Here is a 12,244-nt window from a genome sequence, read left to right as displayed (position 1 = left end):
TTTGTATTAAATCTGTTTATAAAACAACGTGCAATTAAAGTTTGAAGGAATGACAACAATTAGCAGAACAAAATTTGAATTATGCTTAACCTTAATTTATCCAGCACAAAATCTCTCTGCAACCAATTTAAGAACTGCCCTATGTCCCCAGCCTCAGGGTCCCAACACTGGCCCTAGCAGGACTCTGGTTCAGAGGATGCACCAACTACCTCCTCCTACACCGAAGATGATTTCCCTGCAGCCTTTCCTGCTCCACAGCCACACAGGAGCATGCAGCTGCAGAATAGGCCACAGGTCCTTTAAATATTGCAAGCAGCTCTTGGGGGGAGGAGAGAGAACCACAGGAAGATCAAGTTCAGATGACTTTATACCTTTGCTCTCACAACTTCCCCAACTCAGCTAGCAGGCCTACAGGTGGTTGACCAGAACTGCCTGGTCTCACTTCAGACTGGTTCTCAATGGTTTTTAGCCATGATGGCTATATTCTATGTCCTGTATTAGAGGCACTATGACCTTGAATATCAGTTGCTAGGAACTGCAGGTAGGGAGAATGCTGTAGCAGCCAGGTCCTGCTCTTGGACTTCCCTTAGACACCTGGTTGGCATCAGTGAGAACAAGATGCTAGGCTGGATGGGCCATTGGCCTAATCTAGCAGGACTCTTCTCATGTTGTTATAACTGCATCTGAAGCAGAGCCCTGAACTCAGCTAGCCAGATCACACAGACAGGAATTGGGTTGATGTATAAATGGTCTGGTAATCAAATACAATAGCATACAGAAATGCTTATTTCACTGGCAAAAACACATCAGAAATCGATGATGGCATTTGCATGTGGATCCATTCTGCCATGGAGACACTGTGAGGTAGACAAGATAATTTTGTTGTAGTTCAAGGGAAATTTGAGAGCATCTATAGCTGTCCTTGGTAAACATGGAGCATTGGCGTATATATTGTCTGTGAGTTTTTAAGGTTACTATAAAAATGTATATGCAGGACTAATAATTATGTTCTTTAAGATGACTTAGATTTTCAAATGGAACAAGGCGGGCCGGGATTTATTCAATAACAACAAGAAAAAAGAAAAAATTGAATGTAAGGAAATAGGTTAACACGTATTGGACTGTTAATTCACACTTTCTGAGCATTCCACAGTGAAACTGAGACAATATCATTGCCAGTTAACTGCCTATTTTTTTTACAGTATCCCTTCCATTATCTTTGTTTCCTATGGCTGCTGCTCCTTGCTGAGGGGAAAATGAAAAGAAGAACATCAAAGAATAATCTGTTCTATGTTATGCCAGTAGTTCAAAAAGACACAGTTTGACTGTCAGTTTAAGCAGTAGCATCAGTACAATGGAAAAACTAAAATGTGGGTACTGAACGAAGCTGAAAGAAGGAAAACTGTGCATTGGAAACTTGAATTGGAAGAAGTCAGTGAGTTACAGATTTTAGGTTAAACATTGTAGGGGGCAATTGGGGATTACAGTCACAGGGAGAAGAAATGCATCCATTAATGTTTTCATACCATTTTGCTGTTCTTAGACTTTGAGCTTTAAGGACATGATGTCTACATTGTCAGCCACGTAACCCCTACCCAGTGCATGGGATCCTGCAGTATGTTCTAAAGTGAGACATAGATATGGTCTCTTGAGCATTATTCTTCTCTAGTTTGGACTGAGTGCATGTTGCAGAACACCCAGTCAACTCCCTTATAGCGGCAAATTGCAGGAGAGAGAATCAGTTGTGGTATGGAAGCCTTTTGTGATCTTCACTGATAAACATCCAATGGAACCTGGGATTCCTTGGAACACAGTTGATAAACTACTACTACTACTACTGTTGTGAATGCAGTGTTGCATCTGGAGGTGAGGTTCAGATCCATATTCAGTCAAGGAGCTTGGTGGAAGGCTGACCAAGTAACTGTAATTTGTGCAATGCTCTCTCCAGGGAGGCTCACCTGGCGCCTTCATTATAGGTTTTTAGGTGCCAGGCAAAAACAGTTTTCTATAACCAGGCCTTTGGCTGATTAACACTATGACCTTTTAAATGTGTTTGTGGGAGGGAGGTTAATGGGTTTTTTAAATGTATTTTGTTTTCTCATTTTGTATTTTTATGCTGTGAACCACCCTGTGATCTTCGGATGAAGGGTGATATAATTATGGTGATGATGTAATTCTGCCTTATCTTAATCTACACAAAAGGTACATAAATTACTGAGCTCAGAGTTATAAACTTTGTACTTTGCAGGAGCTTAGGAATTTATAAATAATGAAAGTCTCTATTCAGGACCCATCTTTTGGTAGGCCCATCCACAAAAACATTGTCCTCACACCAAAGCCATAATACAATAGAGTACACCTCATAGGATTCAGTGCTTAATCCTGAACCAGGTACCTGAAGAAATTTAGCCAAAAGGGATTCAGCTTGTGTGCCACAATTTGACTCTGATGAAAGCAAGATACAGCAGGGAAGTTAGCTGTGGTAAAACATAAGCCTCATCAAGGATAGGCCAGGGCATTCTGTGTTACCCCAGTAAGGGCTTTCAGGTAGAGCTTGCTCACTTACCTGTCTGAGCACCTAGGAAGCAGTTATTGCTCTTCCTTGTATTGGCTACAGCATTCACATTTGCCCCTCATCCATTTCCTTGTGAATCATACAGGGACATTCACTATACAGTGGGTATGCTCAGATTATAGCACATGTGGGGTTCTAGTGCATATTATACTTTGGCAAACTGCTTATTCAAAATGCTAGGAGTAGTTTATTTCGTGCCTCCTGTATTGTACACATTACACAAAGAAACAAAACGCCAGGATATACTGCGTGCAAAATGTTAAGCTCTGAAAAGTTACGGCCTTTGAGACAGAAGCGCGTTACTCTCATGTGAGCCAGTGTGATGTTGGGTCTTAGCTCACCTTTAGCTGCAGCCAAGCAAATAATATGTACTGAGCACTCTATCATGTACCATTATAATTAGCTCTGTCAGGTCTTAGCCCTGCAACCCTCATGCAGATAATATGATAATATGTCTTCATAACCAAGTGACCTTACATGCACAATATTTCTCCCCTTATGAAGATTGCATGTCAATAAAGTAATTGAGTCTCAGAGGCTGGAGCGAGTGAAGATTTAGATGATTGGACTTTCAGGGCAGTGATGTATGACCGTTATTATTCTACTTGTCAGGGAGCTGCATACGAGCGAGGATGGTCAGAAGATGGCAAGGATGAAGGGTTGTGTTTCATTAAAAAAAAAATATTGCTGTTAATCACCACTCCATTCTTTTCAAAGTCACTGAGAAAAGAAACTCCTTTTCATTTTAGCCCTGGAAGGGAATTCAGACACAGGGGTTTTTCAAAGCCAGTGGCACTGCAAGTCATCTAGTTTGGTGAACCTGGATCAGGACCGCTATTTATTTTTTAAACTGAGATGCGGGGAGTTGTTTAATGCCAAGAATCCGTATCCGTGTCAAGTACCATCTTAAAGAATAATGGATTTGTGTTTGTGGGTGAAGGTTTGAATTGGGAAGGGAACCTGTTAGGCATAGATCTCCTGCCATGTTGCGGGGGGAGGGACAGGTTGTTGGGACCAAGAAAGGTTGGGGAAAGGGGCAAAGTCAACGTGAGGAGGAGCAGAAATCAAGTGGAGCAAGGCAAAGCATAATACTGCAGCATGGAATAAACCTTGCGAAACTGATGAGCCGTAGGTTCAGGGCAGATGAAAGAAAGTACTTTACATAATGCAAAATTGACTGATGTAAATCACTGCCACAAGATGGTGTGGTGCAGACTAGCTTAGATGGACTGAAAGGGATCCAAGAACTTCACGTTTGCCAATTGATATCAACATGGTGCACAAAATCTACATGGTGCACATGCATGCAAATAAACACACATGGAGACATCAATGATCTTTAACCAAAAGGACAAATGCCCTCTTTCTGCATGTCAAGGCCCTGAGTCCTCCCCCCCTCCCCCATGTGTTGAATAATAAAACACATGGACACCAGTATTTTTGGTTAATGGGATAATTAAGGCCACAACTTTATTGGTTACAGAATGTGAGTGGTACTGGCTTAGGCACTGGTATTGAACTGACTATATCTGACTCCTGCCCACCATGCAGGTAGTCCAGTAAGGGTCAACCACTAGTAGGGGGAACCCTGTTGATGTACATCATCTGAGAGTTCCCCCGATGGGGTCATGGCATGGCCCTAGCCCATACCCAGGTTTCGGATGAGATCCACACCCCCGGATCCCTTTCATGGAATACCCTTAAAGAGGAGGGGCAGGTGATGGCCACAACCTCCCCTCCCATAAACCAGGTTTCACCAATGCCTAACTGCCAAACCTTACAAAGTTGTGACGATCGCTATGAGGAAGGGGAAAACCACACGGCCGGTGCCAATTTGCCAAATGGAAAAATTCCTACCAGGCCCCCTCAACAGGTGACCAACCATATTCCATAGCAAGGCCAATATAGCAAACCCATAAAAAAAGGGCAGAAGGGCAGGAGATCCAGAGAAGCCAGGAAGCCGGAGGAAGAACCCCTGGCCGTGCAGCTGTTTAAATACTGCAAGCCATGCCCCCCCCCCCCCCGGCTAACCTGGCTGCAGCTCTCTGTTTGTGCCGTGGTGTTGTGATGTGTGAACTAGTGTGATCCCAAAATGGATCAAGGGGAGAAGAAGTTGGGGTGGAGCCTGGCTTTTGTTAATAGATTGTCTAAGCCCAGAGGTGTATTTTTAATGATTCAATTTAAATATGTATGATGTTCCAGCCTACTAGCTTCAAAGCTATATTTTGCCTAAATGTTTAAACAGTTTCAATAAACAAGAATGGAGCACCAATTGGTATTGGTGGGCTAAACTATTTCTGCTTGCACTGATTTGACTAGACACTTGTAGTACTTGATACATTTATAGAATCGTAGCTCACAGAATTGTAGAGCTGGAAGGTACCATGAGGATCATCTATTCCAGTGATGGCCAAACGTGGCCCTCCAGCTGTTTTGGGACTAAAACTCCCATCATCCCTAGCTAACAGGACCAGTGGTCAGGGGTGATGGGAATTGTAGTCCTAAAACAGTTGGAGGGCCAAGTTTGGCCATCACTGATCTACTCCAACCCCCTGCAATGCAGGAATCTCAGCAAAAACAGCTAGGCCTGTGCAGAGCTTGTCTCAGGCCCAGGGCAGGAGTCTTGTTAAAATAAAGTCATAAACAGAGTAAGTCTTGCAGGCCATTGGTGTCCCCACCCCACCCCAGTTTAACCCTCCGAGGCCCAGGGTAAGTGTACCCAGCTGCTCCCCCATGGGCGTGAAAGCATCTGTGACCCATGGCCATCCAACCTCCGCTTAAAGGCCTCCAATGAAGAAGAGTCCACCACCACCTTCTGAGGGAGTCTGCTCCACTGTTGCGCAGTTCTTACAGGACAAGCCCATTCTGATATTTCCACTTATTCCTACCTCACAAAATGGTATTTTCCTCTTGTAAATTTGCCATAGGATGTCATAACAGCTGGAAACATGTTCACTGACAAAGCATAGTTTCATGTTTAAACAGCTTTAAATATGTGCAAATGCAGTATATTTCTTTATGTCAGCGTAAGCTGTTCTTATTTTGTTGCATGCCACACCGACAATGCTTTGCAATATAAATTAAGGGAAATAATTCATAGCATCATTTAGTTTAAAAATTGTGGCATGTTTTATCTGTTCACTGGACTTTAAAAAAATGCTTATTCTATTTGCAGTTCTATATGGTGAAAATGTTTAATATACAAGGGGAGCTTGGGTTATTATATAAAGGAGCTTATTGTTCATTTAGGGAGTAGAACATTTTAATTGGAAGTACATCTCTCATAAGGAACTGGCCTTAGAAGTCTTTAAATCTTCATGGCTAAGTAACTGACTGAGATATAACAGCCTTGAAGCAGAAAAAGCCTATCATATCACTTTTGAGCATACACATTAAGGTGGCAATTTATTATATGAAATTAGCAGCAGCATCTTTTCAAGACTGGCTGGTGATACGAATGGCTCCTTTGGCACAAACAGTGGGAAAAGTACAGCATCAAGCCAGTGCATTCTAGAATAGTGATAGGCAACATCTTGTTCTCTGACTATTGCATCATAATTAGAACATGATATGCAGGGTCACTGCCTATTTGTGTACCATACAGTCTACTCAGAAGGAATGGGATGTTCCGCATCAGACCTTTTGACAGACAGGCAGTAGGAGGCCTCGGGAATGGTCAGCCTAGTTTAAAAACTAAGTGCCTAGAGTCTCCCCATTGCCCATTCAACAGAGCAGTGCCTACTGATGTAGAGATGTCAGCTTCCAGTTGAAACCTCTTGTTTGGGTACGTGCAACTGCCCTCCATTCCAGCCTGGTCCTGGCAGTGACACACCTAAGATGTGTGTTGAAAATACTGAACCATAGTGTTCCTCAAAAAATGCTAGAGTGATGTGATTTATTTCATTGATATCATTTCCCCCACAAATCTCCTTTAGGTAGGTGATGAAATTAAGTTAGCTTCCCATAGGAATTCATCTAAGAGATAGCATATCTTGCTCACTTATTTGGATTTAGCAGACAGCTGTGGGAGGCTTTGGAGCTGGGGAAAGAAAGAGAAAAATACAGTTATCACAATGTGGCTTAGGGAAAAAAATATAGCAATGAATCTTTCCAAGGTACGAATACTTGAATGGTTATGCAAAAGCCAAAGTTAGTAGCCCATTAAATATTTGATATGTCCTTTTACATCAGGAAAGAAGATTGATCCCTTCCAGTCAAATGGGGCCTTGACATGAGTGATCCGTCTCCTCCATTAGTGTGACACCTTGCTCTTTGTTAACAGTTATTGGTGTTGATAGGCGCACTCTGCACAGAGAGCCAAATGAGGCTGTTTTGATCCCTTGTTCTTTTATTTCTATCCCTTTCCCCTGTTTTCTGTCACTGTGTCATGTCAAATCACTGTGTGGTGGCAGATGTGGGACCCCTAAAGTACTTGGAGGGAGGTATCAGGCGTCACAGAGCTGCAATGAAATGAATATAATAATGGGAACCAGAAAAGTAGCACAAACCACTTATCATGGAAGGAAGCCGCTAATAAGTGTTGTTAGTGGTTTCTGTGAGGGTAAAGTTAGAAGTACATCCTGTGGACAGGCAGGTGCAGTTTGCCTTGTCTCAGGGTCCGGTTACAGGCAGGCTGGGAAGATTAGTATTGATGTCTGTCACGTTGAGCCTGTCAAGCTGTTTATTTGAGAAAATGGTAAAGGCAGTGGTTATCCTATCCAGTAATCAACCCTCCTCAGAAAGGGGAAGGAAGGTATGGAAATACTATTTCCTGGGGGTTTCTAGGTGTTGCCCTTAGCCCATTCTGCTGTGTATTCCTCCTCAGTACATTCTGAATTTTTGTTTTCTCCCTTTGAACAAGCCTAGCATATATGCCTATAAAAAACTTTAACTAGAATTATTTTTGTGATCCTTTTATCTGTATATTTTATACCTTCTTTATCTATTCAGTTCATGATTATAAGAGACTTCTTTGTTGTTAAACGTTATCCCACCAGGAGCTTAAAGTTACATTTTGCAAAAGAGCAAAAGCCCAGGTCATACTCACACCATGTATTGAAAGTACAAGTAAGAAACAGCTGTAGCCCACTGAGGGGAAACAGCAGTTCCCATGGTTCTTTGGGAGAAGCTATGTGCTTTAAATTTGTTTGAAATGTAAGGTGTGGATGTGACCTTTAGTCTTATGGAAATGGTCACAAACATATATTGGGCTATCTCCAGTTACAAATGCTTACTATTCATTTATAGTTTAGTTTATTTACTGCATTTAAGATAATTTCTCTGCCACTTAATGTATAAAAAATATTAAGCAGTATACAACAAGTAAAAACACAATATTAGAACTACACAGTGGTACCTCGGGTTACAGACTCTTCAGGTTACAGACGCTTCAGATTACAGACTCTGCTAACCCAGATATAGTACCTTGGGTTAAGAACTTTGCTTCAGGATGAGAACAGAAATTGTGCTCCGGCGGTGTGGCAGCAGCAGGAGGCCCCATTAGCTGAAGTAGTACCTCAGGTTAAGAACAGTTTCAGGTTAAGAACGGACCTCCAGAACGAATTAATTTCTTAACCCAAGGTACCACTATATAGTAAAACCATCAAAACAATGGTAAAAAAGCAATAAAATGTGGTAAAAAATAAACGACAACAACAGATCAGGGAAAGTTTGGGAGAAAAATGCATCTTCTGAAGCAGGTAACTGTTGGTGCTTCCTGTATGATAGGGGGGTGTGTAGATATAGATATACAGATGTTTTTGTATATGTGTCTGTATATGTATGAGCAAAAATATAGAGACTGAAAGAGAGACAGTCAGATAGACAGACATGCATGCACATATACTTAATTGCATTTATAGGGTACCACTTATTAGTATTGTTATTATTGCTGTTCAACCCTAAAAGACAGTTTGGGTTAAAGTGTCTCAGACATTTTGAAGTGGAGCCCATCTGTAAACTTTATCAGCCTTCTGTAACTCACTTGTGAAATAACTCTTATCTTTCAAGCTCTATTTCCCCACTCCACAATAGCAAATACTACTACTTCTACTACTATTACTACTACTACTACTACTACTACTACTACTACTATTCACCTAAAATTCTCTAAGCTGTTTACAGAGGTTAAAAGATAACTCAACCCCTGCTGTTACAAAAGGGGGAAAAGGCTAGGGTAGTAAGAAGAAAGCAAGCATATTAAGGTACCAGTTCTTGAAGGATGCTTGTATTTGAATAAAATATGCCATGCAATGTGTTTAAATAGACATAATATATAAGGAAGGAAAAGTGATCCTGTATCTTAAAGGAGCTTCGCCATAGCAACGGTGTGTGCTGTTGGCCTAGTGGAAGAAAGCAAACCCCTGAAAATTGGGCATGGGGGCTCCCCCTCCATTGTGTGATCCACCCAAAAACAAGTTGGGACTTTTTGTGGGTTGAGATCCTCGGTTTGAGAAACATTAGGCTAAGATAAAGTGTTACCAGGTTAACTTTGCCGTCCCTGAAACCCAGGTCTCCCCACTCTAAGCACAACTCTTGATCCCTGGCTCTTAAATTTTTATATATCATTTTACAAAATTTGTATAGTACTTGACTGTAAATAAAACTGTAAATAAAAGGAATACAGCACTTCCTGGGTGTCACGCTTCAGTAGTTTTTGTAGTATATTAGAGGCTAGATGAATAGTTTTATATATAGTACAGAATATATATAACTAATCAAAACGTTCACAAATTGAACGGTTACCCACAAATGAGTCCATAATAGGATTTTGTCATCAAGTTCCTATTCTTGTATTGGTTGACACATTTGATTAATTTTTTGTGGCTTACATGAAGATTTTCAGTTTCATTATTTCAATGATTCCTGCTTGAAATGTTCTGTATGTGACTTTAAATGTTTACAATATGAATATCTAGCAACAGCTAACGAATAATAAAAAACTACTAAATTGTGATAGTCTTCAGATATTGCATACTGTAGAATCCAGAGACAAATGAATATGCAGTACTGTATAAATTGAATTTGCTACAAAACTTTTAAGCTCTTATACATTTCCCCAATATATGCTCATAATTGCCTTTTATCTCATGACTGTATCAACAGTTTCCCCTGCTTATGTTATAAAGCTTATGGATTTTCCAAGGAAATAGACACTTCTGGATCTTAGAACAGTTTTTTCTCAGTGTTAAACACAACAAAAATTCTGACCTTTTCTAAAAAGAAAATTCCATGTGCATGAAGATTATTTTTTGGGCAACATGCTTATCCCTTGTAGATTAGGATTGCTATCCTAGTACTGCCAATTAATCTGTAAAATTTGCCTGCACACAATATGGAGAATGTTTGGTGATCTCTCTCTCACTCTCTCTACAGCTTTATATAAAACATACATTTTTGCCATATAACCTTTTCAACTACAGTTGCCATACACTGAACCCAGGACCTTCGACATGTAAAATGTATTATTTGCTTCTTCCCCTCTCCAAAGGTGTAGCCTCACTTACTGCTCTAGGAGAGAGAACACATAAGAGACTCAAACCTGCTGACTGCAGAAGCAAAATGCATAATTCTCAGCCTCTAGTTCCAAGGCAACCTGGCAAGGAAAGTAGAAGAGCCATCTCTGCTTCCACCAAGAGAGGATGGTGCTAGTGACTTGCATACTGCTGTCTTAGGGTTGTGTACAATGCTGCACCAGCAAGGTTCTGCTGGTACAGTGAGACTTCCATTTCCTCTCCTCACTTCCATGCATTCCCCAGATCTGCTCTGGAAGGCTCCCCCAATGCTCCAGAAGGGTTTTTGAGAGTGTACAGGGGGGTGCACTTACGTTTTTGTTCCACTTCATGGCTTTTGACAGCAGGGCAGATTAGAGATGGACCAAGCAGCCTAATTCCATCTCATTTCTGTTTTGCTGGTGCTGAATCAGAGCTTTGTTCTGTCTTGTTGTATGTTGGCTTTTTGAAAGGATGCATGAAAAACTGCATTTAAATTTTAAGCAGTTTGCCTACACTTTTAACATAATATATGCATTTCTCAAAAATTTCCCCATAAAATAGGCATTTTCTACGTAAAATACATACTTTTGTGTGAACATTTTGCACATCAAAAGTTCCTCACAAAATCTGGAGAAGTAGAAATAATCCAGCTGGGCATTACATTCTGGTTGGTCAGTGATCAGAATAGGGACTGATTGAATTTCTCCATCATCCATAGGCTGTGGATATGCCTAAAAATTTAGAAGTTGGCTTTCATTCCTGAACAATACATGGGAATATCAGCCACCGCTACCAGGTATGCCTCTATTCGTCTGTGTGAGAGAAAGAGCGCATGCAGTATGGAATGCTATACTGTCCTTGTATTAATTTAATAGGATGCAAACCTATTTGTCTCTTCTTCATTAGCTTAACTGCTGTTCTCCAGTTCCCTTCTGTCTATTTTTCTTCCCATCAACTGACAGACTGCCTTGAATTTTGGTCTTTAATTTAACATAATTAGTTTGTAACTGAAAATAAAAGTGATTGGTGGCTTACCAATGTGTTTCTCAGAACCATCTGTTTCTCTCCAGCGCCTTTTTAGTGCTTGGAAGGGTAATCTATTTTTTTATCTAGACCAACAAAGGTCAGATTTAATTTGGACTTACTTTTGAGCCTGTCAGTGTTAACACAACTCAGGCTATTTCTGAAACAAAATGTCTGGTGTATATTAATTGCATCTGTTATAGCATTCAAACCCAAGTATGCTTTTTCTTATGTGAAATTTCAGTAGTAATGCTATGTTACAAGAGCATCTCCCACTACCAGTAGTGGAGCAGAGGTGAAAATACTCTGGGCATAGATCTCAAGAGGAAGTTTAATGCTTAAAGTACTTGGAATAATTAAATTGCAATTAAAGAGAGAAACTCCTTGTTGTAATGTCTCATTGAAAATGAAGTAGCAGAATGAGGTGTAGAATTTTGACTTGCACCATCTTAGACTTCAGGTGGGGGTCATATTTATATATATTATCCTATGTACAGGAGAAAGTCATCTTATTGCATGTAAGAAATTAACTCGCCAGACAAAGACTTAGCAAAGCCCTTTGTGAAGTACTCACAGCACTGATCTATACATTCTTCCTCTACTTTTGTTTCTTCTGCTGACCACATTCAGTGTAGGTGTCTTAAATGCATTACGTGCCCAGGCGGAGACCCCCAAGAGACCACCAGAAGGAAAGAATAACTCATGACAACATGTTATGGGATTAAATTGGCCACAACTTCATTAACTCCTTCAGATGTAGGAAAGACCTTGGTACATTCAATGTACAGTGTAGTACTTGGTACTACACTCAGCGTTGGTGTCTTAAATGCATTGCTGGCCAGCCGGGCATGAAAGCAGACAATGCCTGGCCAACCAGTGAGGTGCTGGCCAGGAATAAGGGTGTCTGATTGGCCCACTTGAACTTAAGGTTTTTGGCAGGCAATCAGACCAGGCGTCTAGGGGTTGTATGGGAGGAGGCATCCATTTGTTATGCAGGAATAGAAGAGATAAATTTTGCTATTATACACTAGGGTGGAATTTTAAAGGTCAGGCCAACACCTGCACAAGAACGTAAAATGTTGAATACTAACAGGGAACAGCAATTACACAATATTTTGGAGTATTCCAAGTATCTTGTTGTAACCTTTATAAT

The 12,244-nt window shown here is 40.8% G+C and overlaps 1 protein-coding gene and 1 long non-coding RNA gene across 2 annotated transcripts in view; both read left to right on the top strand.

Annotated features, from left to right (window-relative positions):
* The window catches only part of LOC310763087, a 54,039-nt gene extending 50,691 nt beyond the window's left edge, over positions 1 to 3,348 (top strand). The window contains exons 2-3 of the long non-coding RNA XR_014548469.1: positions 1,203 to 1,866; positions 3,188 to 3,348. This is a non-coding gene — a long non-coding RNA (uncharacterized lncRNA). The remainder of the gene's footprint in view (positions 1 to 1,202; positions 1,867 to 3,187) is intronic.
* LRMDA (leucine rich melanocyte differentiation associated) overlaps positions 1 to 12,244 on the top strand; it is a 746,646-nt gene that overhangs the window by 664,429 nt on the left and 69,973 nt on the right.

This window comes from Podarcis filfolensis (genome assembly GCF_964270895.1).
Source record: "Podarcis filfolensis genome assembly, chromosome: 5".
In the NCBI taxonomy this organism is placed as follows: domain Eukaryota; kingdom Metazoa; phylum Chordata; class Lepidosauria; order Squamata; family Lacertidae; genus Podarcis; species Podarcis filfolensis.
This window is presented reverse-complemented; position numbering and strand designations above follow the sequence as displayed.